Source organism: Anser anser, assembly GCF_964211835.1.
Source record: "Anser anser genome assembly, chromosome: 17".
NCBI classification, from domain to species: Eukaryota; Metazoa; Chordata; class Aves; order Anseriformes; family Anatidae; genus Anser; species Anser anser.
This window is the reverse complement of record NC_139738.1, coordinates 1,066,344-1,078,586: the sequence shown is the minus strand read 5'-3', so window position 1 is coordinate 1,078,586 and position 12,243 is coordinate 1,066,344. Positions and strand designations below refer to the sequence as shown.

The window sequence follows — 12,243 nt, the reverse complement described above, 5'->3', positions numbered from 1 at the left end:
CCTGCCAATTTATAAGAAATTGGCTACCTCGAAGCAACCGAAGTGACAAAACAGAGCAGATTAGAAAAATTAAACTCAAACTGAGATGGAGAAAAGGCCATTCAGCTCACTGAAAACATTATATGCTCTAATTGGGAGATTTGTTTAATTTGGCTTTGAAATTGAATTCTTTTTCCTTTCTGGAGAACTGTTATTACCTTAATTCTCTGCTTGGAATAAGACCATTTATATGGTCAGCTACGTCTCTTTTCAGCATGGCACACGCACCGAGTAAAGCAGCTGTTGACCTCTTGTATGGCAGCTGGCTTTGGGCAAGCCGGGTTCATCAGGCCCTTGCCTTGTTTCTTAATATTGATGCATTTTCACCCTTTTTGTCTTACCTTAGCTTGGCAATTGCATTGTTTGTGAGACGAGTGATGAACTCTGCCCTCTTTCCGCGGGATGAGGCGCACGCCCAGCTCCCCACCAGCGCTGTCGGTGACGGCAGCAGCGCTGCTGCTCCTGTGCCTCCCAACGAGCCGCTCGCTCGGGGCACGAATTGCATGGGTTTCATGAACTGAGCGGGTTTCACCAGCCCCTGGAATAGCTCGTTTTACAAATTTTAGTTGGATGAGCGTAACTCATTTGCAGAATGGCAATAGAGTGGCAACAACAGCATAATGAAAGTATTGCGTCCCAATTTCAAAGTATGGCCAACAAGATCAATCAGGCACTTTGGAAAAAATCAGGAACTTTATCTCCAATCAGGCAGCTTTTATCTATTTAAGAATAAACAAGGCTGAGGAAGCTAGTGGTAGCAACAGCTGCATCATAAATAAGCCTGAAGCCAGACCCTTCTGCTGGAAGTAAATAATTGATCTCAGAAAAATTCTGCTTAGGCAAAGCCATTTCAATTACCTGGCAGATGACAATGAGTGCTGAGAGAGGTTAATGGCTCTAAAATATTTAAAGAGAAGATGTTTCTCTGGGTGCACCGTAGTTTGTCTTTCATTTACCCAATAGATGGAGATTATTCGTGAAAATAAATGGCAGGTAGGTGTCCCTGCCTGAGCTGCAGACAGGCCGCCTGCTCCAGGGAGATTTACGGGGACACCCTGCTCACCAGGAGAGCAGTGCCTGGCACCTGGTGTGTGGGTGCAGATCCAGATCCTCCTCCCAGAGCGCTGCCTTGGATTTTTTATTCTTTTCCACGAAAAAAAATGTAGCTTCAGCTTCCCATTACGCTGCCCAGCTGCCTGTGTCCTTTCCTCCTTGCTCTGCTGCAGCTGCCGCAGCTGGGGCAGTGTCCCCGTGCTGCTCGGCGTGGCGGCGATGCTCCGCTGGTGCCTTCCCCATCCCTTACAGAGCCCCCACGCGCCTTTATTTGCTGCTTCAGTGGGAATAAAGTAGAAAAGTGGAAGTAAGAATCCTTCCAGGCATCCACAAAAAAAAGGCAGAATCAGTCTGAATTTTGATCTGAAGCGCTTTGCTGGAGACGCAGCCCTTCATTCTGTTTTGGGTGGCTGTGTAATACGGACACCTGCCCGGGACAGAATGGGAATTCCAGCTTGCTGCCACGTCCCGTCGTGTGCAGGTGCCTGTAGCTGCTCCCTCACGCAGGGCCATGAAAGGACGCGGAACCTGTTAGCATTTCTCAGCCCGCGCTGCCTCCTGCAGCAGCCACTTCATGTGGAAAGAGCTGCTGAGAGACTGCGTCTGAGGGACTCGCTGTACAGTCATTTATAAAAATATGAATTAACAGAGCATGATTCTGTAGTCCAGCAGCATTTCTGCTGATGGTTTTAGGTGGCTGCGCCAGCCTTAACTAAGACTTCTCGAGGCCCCTGGGTGCATTCAGGGCCGTGAGCTTTTTCTCTGGATTTATCTCCAACGCAGCAGCAGTCGGGCACTGCTGGGCCAGGCGGGTGAGACATAAAAGGGAGTTACTGCAAGCGAGGAGCCGCTGTGCAGAGTGCCCAGGGGCTGAGAGTTCAGTGCTGTGATATTTCTCCCCCAGCATGTTCAACCCATCATGTGCTGGGGCCGTCCCTGCCCTGCACCAACCTGCCCACAGCACCCGTTCGCCCCGGCTGGGACCAGGCTCAGCACCGCGCCGAGTGCTGCTGTTCTGCTCTTAGCACCACCAGGAGCAAACCTTTTTTTTTTTTTTATGAGGGGGAAGCAGTGGTTAACCCTCATCTCATTTACATTTAGGTTAGAAGAAAAATCAATTTTATTGCAGAAGATGTTAAATAAGATATTAGTGAAACATTGGATCTTGATGAGCACAGAGGCGAGGAGCATCCCTGGGTCGGTGAGCGTGGCTGTTGGGTGCCGAGGCAGAAGAAAAGCCTTCCTCCTCCTCCTCCTCGCCACCACGTAAAGCCCAGGGGAAGGCTGCAGCCCCTGACACAGTGCTGGGGAGCACACAGGACCCGGCCTCACCATGCACGAGGCGCTATCAAAGCGCTCGGCTGATGGCCGCAGCAGGTGGCTCCATGATCAGCTTTGGTTTTGCGAGCGCTTTGATCGCGATACCTCAGCTGTGGGAAGCGCCTGGCTCCCTTTGTTTCGGTTAACTTTCCCTTCTTCGCTTTCATCCTCGTAAATCATTTATTCTTGTTTATTCTATTCACTTTCATATTTTTGTTTTCTTTCCCCATTAAAATTCTGCTTCACGGGCTGGTGGTGGGACTTTGAAGCTCTCTCCCTGCCCTCCACCTTTCCGAAGACACAAGTGCCCCCCCCAGGACCCCGCGGGGAGGGGAACACAGATCTCTGTGCAGGGTGCTTGCCCCGCGCAGCCCCCAGCCCCACGTGCCCCGGTCGGCAGCTTCCTCATGAGGCTGTGCCCAGCATGGGCAGTGTAAGGAAGGGAAGGGAAGGCGCTTCTTCCATGGGCTCTGCTGCTTCCCATTGAGGGCAGCATTGGCACGGCAGGTGGCTCGGAGCACCCCAAGCATCTCCGGGTGTGCACGGAGAGAGCCTGGGCAGGAGCAGGGCTGGGCAGAGAAGCTGGCCGTGACGACGAAACTATTCCTGTCGTTTATAACACATTCAGCTTCTGATACGCTAGGTCAATAAAAGCCCTCCCCAAGGATGTTTTGCTTCTCTGATGTTAAAAAGATTTAAAATTTTCAAAGCGAAACTGCCCTTATGCACAGCTACTCAGGAGGTCTCTCAAAACCACGGTATTCCTTGTCCCCTGCTGTAACAACAGCATCCCTTGGCCAGTTTCTCCTTTCCCTGTCCATGCAACCGCTTCTCTAGTTGCTCTTTTCTAGTCGAGCTTTATTTTTTTTTTAATCTTTTGTTATTTTGTTCCCAATTGAAAGACGGATTTTATTACATTCACCTTTAAGCGAATGTTCCATAAATAAATGAGGTGCATCTGCCACTTCTCATCACGCACATTGTACCCACGTGCCCGTTCTCAGGTTTAGTGACTCCACCTGCTTTCGCTGTGGAACCTGGGTGGGTTTGTTTGCAGGTGGCGGAGCAGCAGCAGGTTTCCCTGCTCGGGCAGTCAGAGCCCAGGCTTTAAAATGCCCGGAGCTGCCAGGAGCCCTCTCTCTGGGAGTGCAGGGGGCTCCTCTTCTGTGATGTGGGGGGTGTGGTGCCCAGCTAAAGGAGGGGATGAAGGATGGCTCTGTCACGGGGAGGAAGCACTTTCCAAAAATGCTGTTTTGTGGCACCAGGACCGGTAATGAGACGCAGCCCCTGGAGGCAGGGCCAGCGACGCAAGGAGAGGAGGACAGCCTGCAAGCAGAGGATGGGCCCTCTGCCGCCCTGGATAAGCAGGTCATTTGCAGCCTTCTGCAAGAATCACGGAGGTAATTACTTGGCCACAAAGTGAAATGCCTTTGCGTTAGCAGGTATCATTTGTTCTGGGGTAGCAAATTACGCTGCTGTTGCCGTTATTGTTTTGACAGCAGTACCCAGGGCCCTTCCGAGGAGGGAGGCAGTGCTCCTCGCCTTGATGAGCGTGGTGTCTCTTGTCTCATCTCGTTACCATCAATATTTATAAGTGTATTGTAGAGAGCCGGGCGCGCTTTCCAGTTTGTGGAGGCTCATTGTGTGTGCCACCTCAAGCTATCCAGTACAATAAAAGAGCAATTAATTATTATCAAACATTTCAATGACACTTACCTCAGGGGATCTCAGAGTGCTTCTAAAACTACTGTCCCTAATGCTGCAGCCTGTATTCAAGGAAAAAACCCACGAAAACTGGCTGAGAGCAGCTCTGACCTGTTGTGCAGCACAAAACATCTCTGTGCTCCTGCAGGGGTGCCCGAGGGCAGGCTGCTCTGCCTGCAGCCTCTCTCTTTGGTGCCTGGGCCACGGTTATTGATCAGGATCACTGACCCTCAGTGGGCTCTAGTGTCTGTAATTCATGGGTCTGCTGGAGATGTTGCTGGTGGATCGCTGCATTTTTCTGTCCCTCCCTCACTGCTTTATAAATACCACTGTAAGTGTCTTTCTATGCTTCCCAGCCCCTGCATGGCACACCTGGCTCCCTGCCTCATTCCTTAGCATGCGGTACCTTAGCCTGGTATCGCTGCTGGTCCGCAGGGCTCTGGGGGAGGTGGTGTCTGAACCTGAGGTGCTGTCACCGATGTGTAGGTCTCCATCTGTGGCCCTGAATGAAGCCTGTGGCATTGCCTTCTCCCACAGGAGAGAGGATGCAACCCCACTGGTGAGAAGGCGAATTCATTTGTAGGCAAACTCATAGCCACGACTCTCCTGGCAAAGATATTTCAAGCTCAAGGGCTTATGGCAATAATAACCCCTTGGATATTTCCTTTTCTTCATGTCTCTGGGATTTATAGCATCCAGAACACTCTCGAGCCCAGGATAGCACCTTCACCAACACGTATTATGTCACTTAGCATCGCGTTACCCTCCCCGCACGCTTCCCATAGTAATCGGATTTGACTGTTTCCTTGCAAACTGACGGAACATAAGGGAGCGAGCTGAGCTCACAGGCTGGCACATAGACAGAAACAAGTCTTTGAATTAAAAATAGTTCTCTGTCAGGGCTCATCTCTGGTAATCAGCGCCACCGGGGAGCTTTGATCTCAATCCCATGCAAACGGCGCCGAGTGCAGCTCCTGTTGCACACGCGCTGGGTGTGCAGGCACCGAGCGGTGCTTGGCGTGAGAGGTGCTGGCAATGTGCAGAGCGCTGCTGGAGCCGCAGGTTCTGCCCTGGTGACAGGGGCGCACGAATTATTGGCGTGTCAGGCTCGGCCACGGGGCGCTGTGTTCTGGGCACTGCTGTAATTCTGCCGTTCGTCACGGCGAGCGCTTCGCTACCTGCAAGGCGGGGGAAGGTCTCCTGAAAGCAGCCCTCCTCCCTTTGGCAGGCTGCGGGGAGAGGCAGGTGTATTTTGCATCCCGAGTTCCAGCCGTATTTTGTTGTGATGGGCAGAGAAAAAGGCATCGCCAAGAACCCAACTCCCAGTTGCGATTTTTTTCAGGAACGTTGCCTGGTTTCAAAGAAATTGGAGTTTCTTAGCCCGCAGGAGGGAGTAAAGACAATAGATACAGTTCAGTTAAACAGTAATCACAGGTTGAGCAAAAGAGCTTAGAAAATTAAAGCTAATTAAAAGTATCTGAGGTTTTCTAAAATCTCTTCTAAAGCAGACAAATGGAAATAACCCACCAGGTGATGATGAGCTTTGAATTTTCTTAGAAATCAAAGAAGAATAAATTTAGTAAATCACCAGGAAAGGATAATGCAACACTGGAGCTACAGCACACAGCAGGTACTGGTAATTCTCCAAATTCCTGACAATTATACATTTCAGGAGACATTTCCACTTATCTGGCTTCACCTTAAAACCTTCCTATTGAGCCCTGTCTGAGTAATACCTGTGCGTATTCACCTCTCTCTGCTCTCCGTTATTACTTTCCTGTTTCTCGGCACAGCAACATCCATCCTCACCTACTTGTCCCTTCTGCCATTGTTCCACTTGAGGAGGATTAAGCTTTAATTGCGGATTTCTTCGCCTTCGTGTCCTGTCACAGAGCTGTCTGGTGGGGACTGCCCTGTGGTGTGGGTCAACTGGCGTGTGCTTTTCCCCTCCCTGGGGCTTTTTTTGGCTTTGCTGCTGGTAGAGTTGAACCCCCGAGGGGGCAGGGGGTCCCGTCCTGACCCCAGCCATGCACACAAGTGAAGACAACAACTTCTTGGACTTCATAGCTAACACAGGGATGCTGATTTCTTCTTCTGAAGGCACATGGAAGGGGGAATTTTCCAGAAACTGTTTTTTAAAGGACAAATGCAAAACAGAAGGAATGCAGAGCGAGCAAGAACGCCAGCGTCTGGATGTCCCAGCGTCCCTGCTGCAGGCTGGGGGATCGAGAGGGAAAAAATGTGATGGCATAGTAAGGGAGAGGAGATGATAATAAAAAGGGAAATGAAATAAACACAAGGAAAAAAAAAAAAAACAGCCAAGCTGCATCTCAATAAGCTATAGGGTTCAATGAGCAGCTGGGACAAAAAAAAAATTTCAAACATCGTGCTTTCTGAATAATACAGAGATCGGAGTACAGGTGATAAGAAAATGAAGGAAGGAGGAAAAAAATAGGAGAAATTACTGAAGGCAGAAAACTGCAGGTGATGTGCTATTTTGCTATGCTAATAAAGAGATGAAAGCAAATGGAATAGGAGCAGAGACTGGCAAAAGTCTTACTTTTGTTGGGAAGACTAAGAGGATAAACGCTTTTAACATTTATGAAGTAGCAAAATAAAGCAAAGAAAGGCTCAGAACATCAAGCTCGTAGATGAGGAAATTAAAGTACATAAAATATTTATTCATTTGTGCTTAGTGGCTGTCAGCCATGCATGCATTGGAGAAATGGTATGTTTCTAGGCACAGTTTTATTCTTTCTCCTATTTTTTTCCCTCCTCTCCCAGAGATGAACAAGAACAATTTGCTAAATAGTGGCTGAACGCTCAGCTCGTTTTCTACATTCCATTAATGTTTCATTTCTTAATACCCTCGAAACAAAAATGGGAAGTTGGTATAAAACATTTTTCTCCTTTCAAATCATGGTAAAAAGGAACGTGGTTCCAGGCCAATAATCAAGATTATAAACTGGCATCTGTATTAAAATGGGACCGTGGTGCTGATAGTACGTGCCAGCTTGGAAGAGGCCCTCTAACGAGCCGCAGAAAGAGATGTAAGACAGGCTTTCTCCTGTCACCAGCTGTCTCCATCCTGGCCCATGAGGACCATTTCTGGAGGAGGCTCTCGGCTTCCTGGCCAGTGAAGAAGGACCCGATGTCCTCGCCTGCACGGCGAGCACATTTGTCTGTTCGGGTAACGTATTGGTTTGTGTGCTGGAAATGAAAGCAGCTTCTTAATTATAATTCTTAATTATGAATGCTGGCCCTGGTGGATGGAGGGTCCCTGAGATCTCCATCAGGTGCTTCTCGTGGGGGTGCTGCTGGTGCCCCCCTGTCCCTGCGGGGCAGGGCTGTGTCCCCAGGGGGACCCTCACCTGGGGGGCATGGGGACGTCGTCCTCACTGTCAGCTTGTCCTGGTGCAGTGGCAGCAGCAGCGGGCATGGTGTTACCAGGTCTGGGGACACGGCTGTGGCTGCACGCAGGGGGCTGGTTTATCCTTTCAGCCCAGCTCAGCTCGCTGGCTTTGGAGAATTACGGGTGCTAAAGTTACACTGCATGTTTCCTCTGGCCTCTTGGGATTAACGGAGAAGCTGCTGCCTAGTCCAAGGGATTTTCTAAATCCTACCTTTCCAGGGTGTGTATCACGGGAGAGCCAGGAACAAGCCATGGGCAGGGCGGGAAGCAGGGGAGAGCCTGCCTCCTGCTTGTGCGCCTCCGCAGCTCTCTGTGAAGCATGGAGAGGTCAATATTAATTTCATTATGAAACTCAAAAAAAAAAAAGTCTTGGTTTTACTGGAAATAATAGATTCTTGGAGAATTTCTTGGTCTGGATATTATGGCTTTCATTGAGATACTTGGAAAATATAAACTGAAGTCACTTAATTGACTTCCCTTGGATCTGCCAACTTATACCAGCTGAAAAGATGCTTTTTTGTCTTGGTTCCGGTGACAATTTTATCTAAGTAAAGCTGAGCCAGTATGAAGGAAATAAGGAGAAGCTGATAACCACAACAAGCAGCTTACTGCATACCCAGATGATGCAACTTTCATCTCCGATGCAGGATCAGAATTCTCTCAGAAAGGGAGAAAAATAGAAGCACCAATTTCTCAGGATCACCACTGAGAAATCACTGTAACAGCTTATAATGGCGCTTTATGGAAGGCACACATGAACTCCCACATCACCGAGATTACAGAGCTTCAGGACTGGGGGCTGTGTGCTGAGCATCCCAATTTCGTGGTGGCTGGAAGCTGCCTGCCCACGAGGGCTCGCACGCCATCGCCCGCAGAAGCATTTGGTGTTTGGGCTGTCGTGGGGTACTGCAGGGGGGTCCCAACGTCTGCGTGGCAGCGGGGTGCAGGATGTGTGCTTTGCCTTCCATCTCCACTAGCTCTTTTTCCCTCTCTTCTGAAGGATGTAGTGCTGGGCTCCAGAGCCCTTTGTATTTCTCCCCTGGCCTTTGTTGTCCATGTTCTGTATATTGACTATCTTGCAAGCCCTTGCACTTTATTCTGTCACTGCTTAATTTAATCCTTGAATTTAATCAATACTTCATGGACCATGTATTTGCTTAAAAGAAAAAACACCAATAGATAAAAAAAACTAATCTTTTTTTTTTGGTTGCTTTATGCAGGTACTATTAGGCTAATGCAATCAGTGGTGTTAAGCTGCCCTCCCTTTAACGAGCAAGCAGCCTTGTTCTGCGTGCCCTGGAAGGGAGGGGAGCTTGGAGGAGAAAACCACACACTTCCCAAAATTGGGTGCTTGGGGGACATTGCTGCCGGCATCAGACTCAGAGGTGATCCTTTTGTTGCAGAAGTGGCTGGAGGCACCAGAAGGGACTCCGGGTCCTGGGCTCTGCCCACCTGGAGCCCGCGGGTGGCACTGGTGGGGCAGCATCTGCGTGACGAGCCGATGTGCTGCTCCTGATAAGCACAAGTCCTTCAGCAGTTGTTCCATCTTTAATCAAATTTGTAGAGCCTCGGGCCATTTATGGGGAAAAAGTGTTTTCCATCTGTAATAAGGGGAAAGTTTCTGTCGAGTGGAGCAAATCCTGATAATGACGCTATCCTTTCTTGCTGTATTTTACTATGAATTTCTCAAGAATAGCCTCAACAAAGTAATGATGCATGTAGAAGATTATTCAAGCTCTATAAGCTGTCTGATAAACGGTAGCAGCAGCTTCCACTTCCAGGGCTTAGCAATGAATTAACATGTCTGGCTTTCTAAATCACACTGCGCAAAGGAGGCAGGGAAGCCTGCTCATAAAACTGCAGCGTGGACATGTTTTGTTTAAAGGGACAAGCGTGCCGTTGGACACGAGGCACTGCCTGTGCATTTCACCTCTGCCGAAGGAAACCATCCCCAGCGAAGGCAGTGAGGATGTCAGCCCCAAAGGGAGTGACAATAAGCACTGGGGGGGGAATGAAAAGCAACAAAAACACCTCTACTGTTTTTTTGATAAAGGTCGATTGACTCCCTGCCACCTTGGAGCCCATAACAAAATCAATGATACTTCATCTGTAATTTGATTTTTCCATTCAGTAAGGGTGGTAAGCATTAGTGTCACTGTAATTTTACAGAGTGCCATTGGATAACAGAGGCATATCCAACGTGAAGATTATGTGCGATATCGGTGGCAAAATATTATACCCAGCAATGATTTAGAAGAACATTAATATCTTAGGCATGCTATAAGACATGTCATGAATTAGACAATAAAATGTCTTGTTCTTCAAATAATTACTCATGGGCTGACATTTTGCTGTTCTGGAGACAGATTAGCACCTATGGAGCTGGAGCTCCCATCAGCAGCGAGTGACCTGCAAACATTTTTCCTAAAGCAGGCACCTTTATTCTTCTGTGGATAATCCCTCGTGTCAGCGAGCCGGGCAGGTGACGCCGCCGGAGGAGTGAGTGATGCTGCACATTTTGCACAGATCGATAGCGGGATCTGGGTAGACCGCGGATATTTTTGTGTTTAATTCACTGCGTAAAATGAAACAGGTAAATCACTCAGAAGAGATGTGAGCTGATGTTAATAGCTACATTTGTAGCACTATCTAAAAATGAATTCTGCAACTACTGACTCATAACATCATTTGTGCTGCACGGCATGAAATCTCTGCGGCGAGGCCTCTGCACCCCGCCAGCCTCCCCAGAGCAGCGGGAGCGATGGGCACGCCAGCTCCAGCACCACGGGAGAGGGACTGGGGTCTGCTGGCACTGGGGCAGCAGCGAGGGCGATGCCTGAGCGTGGCGATGTGCCACAACTCGCGTGCTGTCCTCGGGGCTGCAGGGCACGATCTGTTTTTCCATGGCCTCGCAGGAACTGGGCTGAGCTGGGGTGCAGCGGCAGAAGCACCGGCTGGGTTTGGGGCTGTGCTGAGCACCACGGGGGAGCCAGCCTGGTCTCTTTACTTTTCCTTCACGACGGCAGGGACCTGAGCAGCCGGCGTGCTGTGGCAGGGAGGCAGCAACGCGTGTAGCTCTGTTCAGCTCTGCTCTCCCAGCTTTCTTACCAGGGGCTTGTACTGAGCACGGACCATGGAGCTCGGCTAATGGGGAGCCCGTTCAGCCAGGGCTGCCTCATAGCAGCACGTACCCAAAATCTACAGCGGGAGAGAATAACCGTGGCTGAGGATGAGAGACTCCAGGATTAGCATGAACCTGGATCATCAGAGCCATTCACCACCAGCTGCTGCCGGCACAGAGCCGTGCCCTGCTCTCGGGGCTGTGGTTGTGGGGGTGCCTGCATCGAGGAGCCACGCTGGAGTGACGGGCAGCGGGGATGTGGTGCCCTGCAAAAGGAGGAGTAGAGGATCAGGGGCCCAGATGATGCAAATACCAACCAATTTATCAGGAAAGAGCAAAATTAATCACTCGGATCAGCAGAGTCATCGTGGTTTACTGAAAGCAAAACAAAACAAATTATTATTCGACGCTTGTTGGGGGGCTGTGGCTAATCTCATTACACCCAGAGCAGCCGAGCACTGGGGAAATCTCACGGTGCTGATGAAGTGCTCAGCAGCTGCACGAAGCGATTAGGGCGAAATCTCCCCCGGTGTGCTGGTGCTTTCGGGCTGGGTGCAGGGCACGCGCCTCCTCTGGGAGCCCTCTGCCCTGCAGGGGAGGGATTCTTGCTGACAGCAGTGCCAAGGGCTGGTGAGCAGGTTCATCAGGCAGCAGCTGTGTTTCCCCAGGTCCATCCCAGAGCCTTTTCCGTGTGTCTGTCTGCTGATGCCTGGTGCGTGCAGGATGCTGTGACTCTCAGTTACCCCATAAGGCTCAGGTTAGCGCTCAGCCAGAGCCCTGGTGCCACTTCCAGCCCTGCTGAGCTTTTGCCGTCTCCTCCTCCGGCAGCGTCAGATCCACACCTGCTGCTGACAGCGCCAGGCACTGGCTGGCTGCCGTGTAACGTGCCGGGCACCCAAAGGTGTCAGGGCCTCAGGAACCTGCTGGCAATGCCCTTCCCTTGTGGCCTTGGGGCTGAGCACTGCTGGGCTCCATCCCCAGCCAGGAGCTGCTGCGGGGTCTTGTGGACGTGGGACAGGACTGAATGGTGCTGGAGGAGAGCGTGGTCATAGCTGGGATGAGAGCACGCAGATCCGGAACAACTCTGGCAGAAGGAAAGCTGTTTCATGTGGATTTAACCGTCTCTGGAGTTTATTGAAAAATAAATCAGCTGTTTGTGGAGAAGAGATTCCAGAGAAAGCAGTTATTCAGGGGCAAGGAGTTAGGTGGGACTGGGGATGCGTGTGGGCATGCAGGCACTGTTGGGTGCCTCAGTGGGGCTGGGGGTCCCATCCCAGCCCTCGTCCTTGCCCCGTGCCCCCAAGGACACCGCTCGGCAAGGGGATGGCGATGGGAGCGTGGAGAGCTACAGGCGATAGTGGCGGGATGGCCATCGGGCACGCAGAGCTCTTTGCACTGCAGAACAAAGATGTCTTGTCCCAGAGGGCGGTAAAAGATATTTATGGGTTGCCGTGCAGGCCGTAATTGAATGGCATTAGAGTGGTGCTATTTTTTAAAAAAACCCTAAATCATTCCAGAGCTCTCACTACTGTTTTAAATTGTAACTTGGCTTTTTAAAAGTTTATCGTGCACTAATTCATCCAGCTCGTTCATT

The 12,243-nt window shown here is 50.3% G+C and overlaps 1 long non-coding RNA gene across 2 annotated transcripts; it reads left to right on the top strand.

The window, feature by feature from the left end:
- Positions 1–2,161: 2,161 nt before the first annotated feature.
- LOC310882984 lies at positions 2,162–11,713 on the top strand. Of its 2 annotated transcripts, none has more exons than XR_014573263.1 (2): positions 2,162–3,812; positions 5,674–11,713. It is a non-coding gene; the product is annotated as an uncharacterized lncRNA (long non-coding RNA). The 2 variants fall into 2 exon arrangements; XR_014573264.1 differs by having other exon boundaries at positions 4,654–11,713.
- Positions 11,714–12,243: the final 530 nt, after the last annotated feature.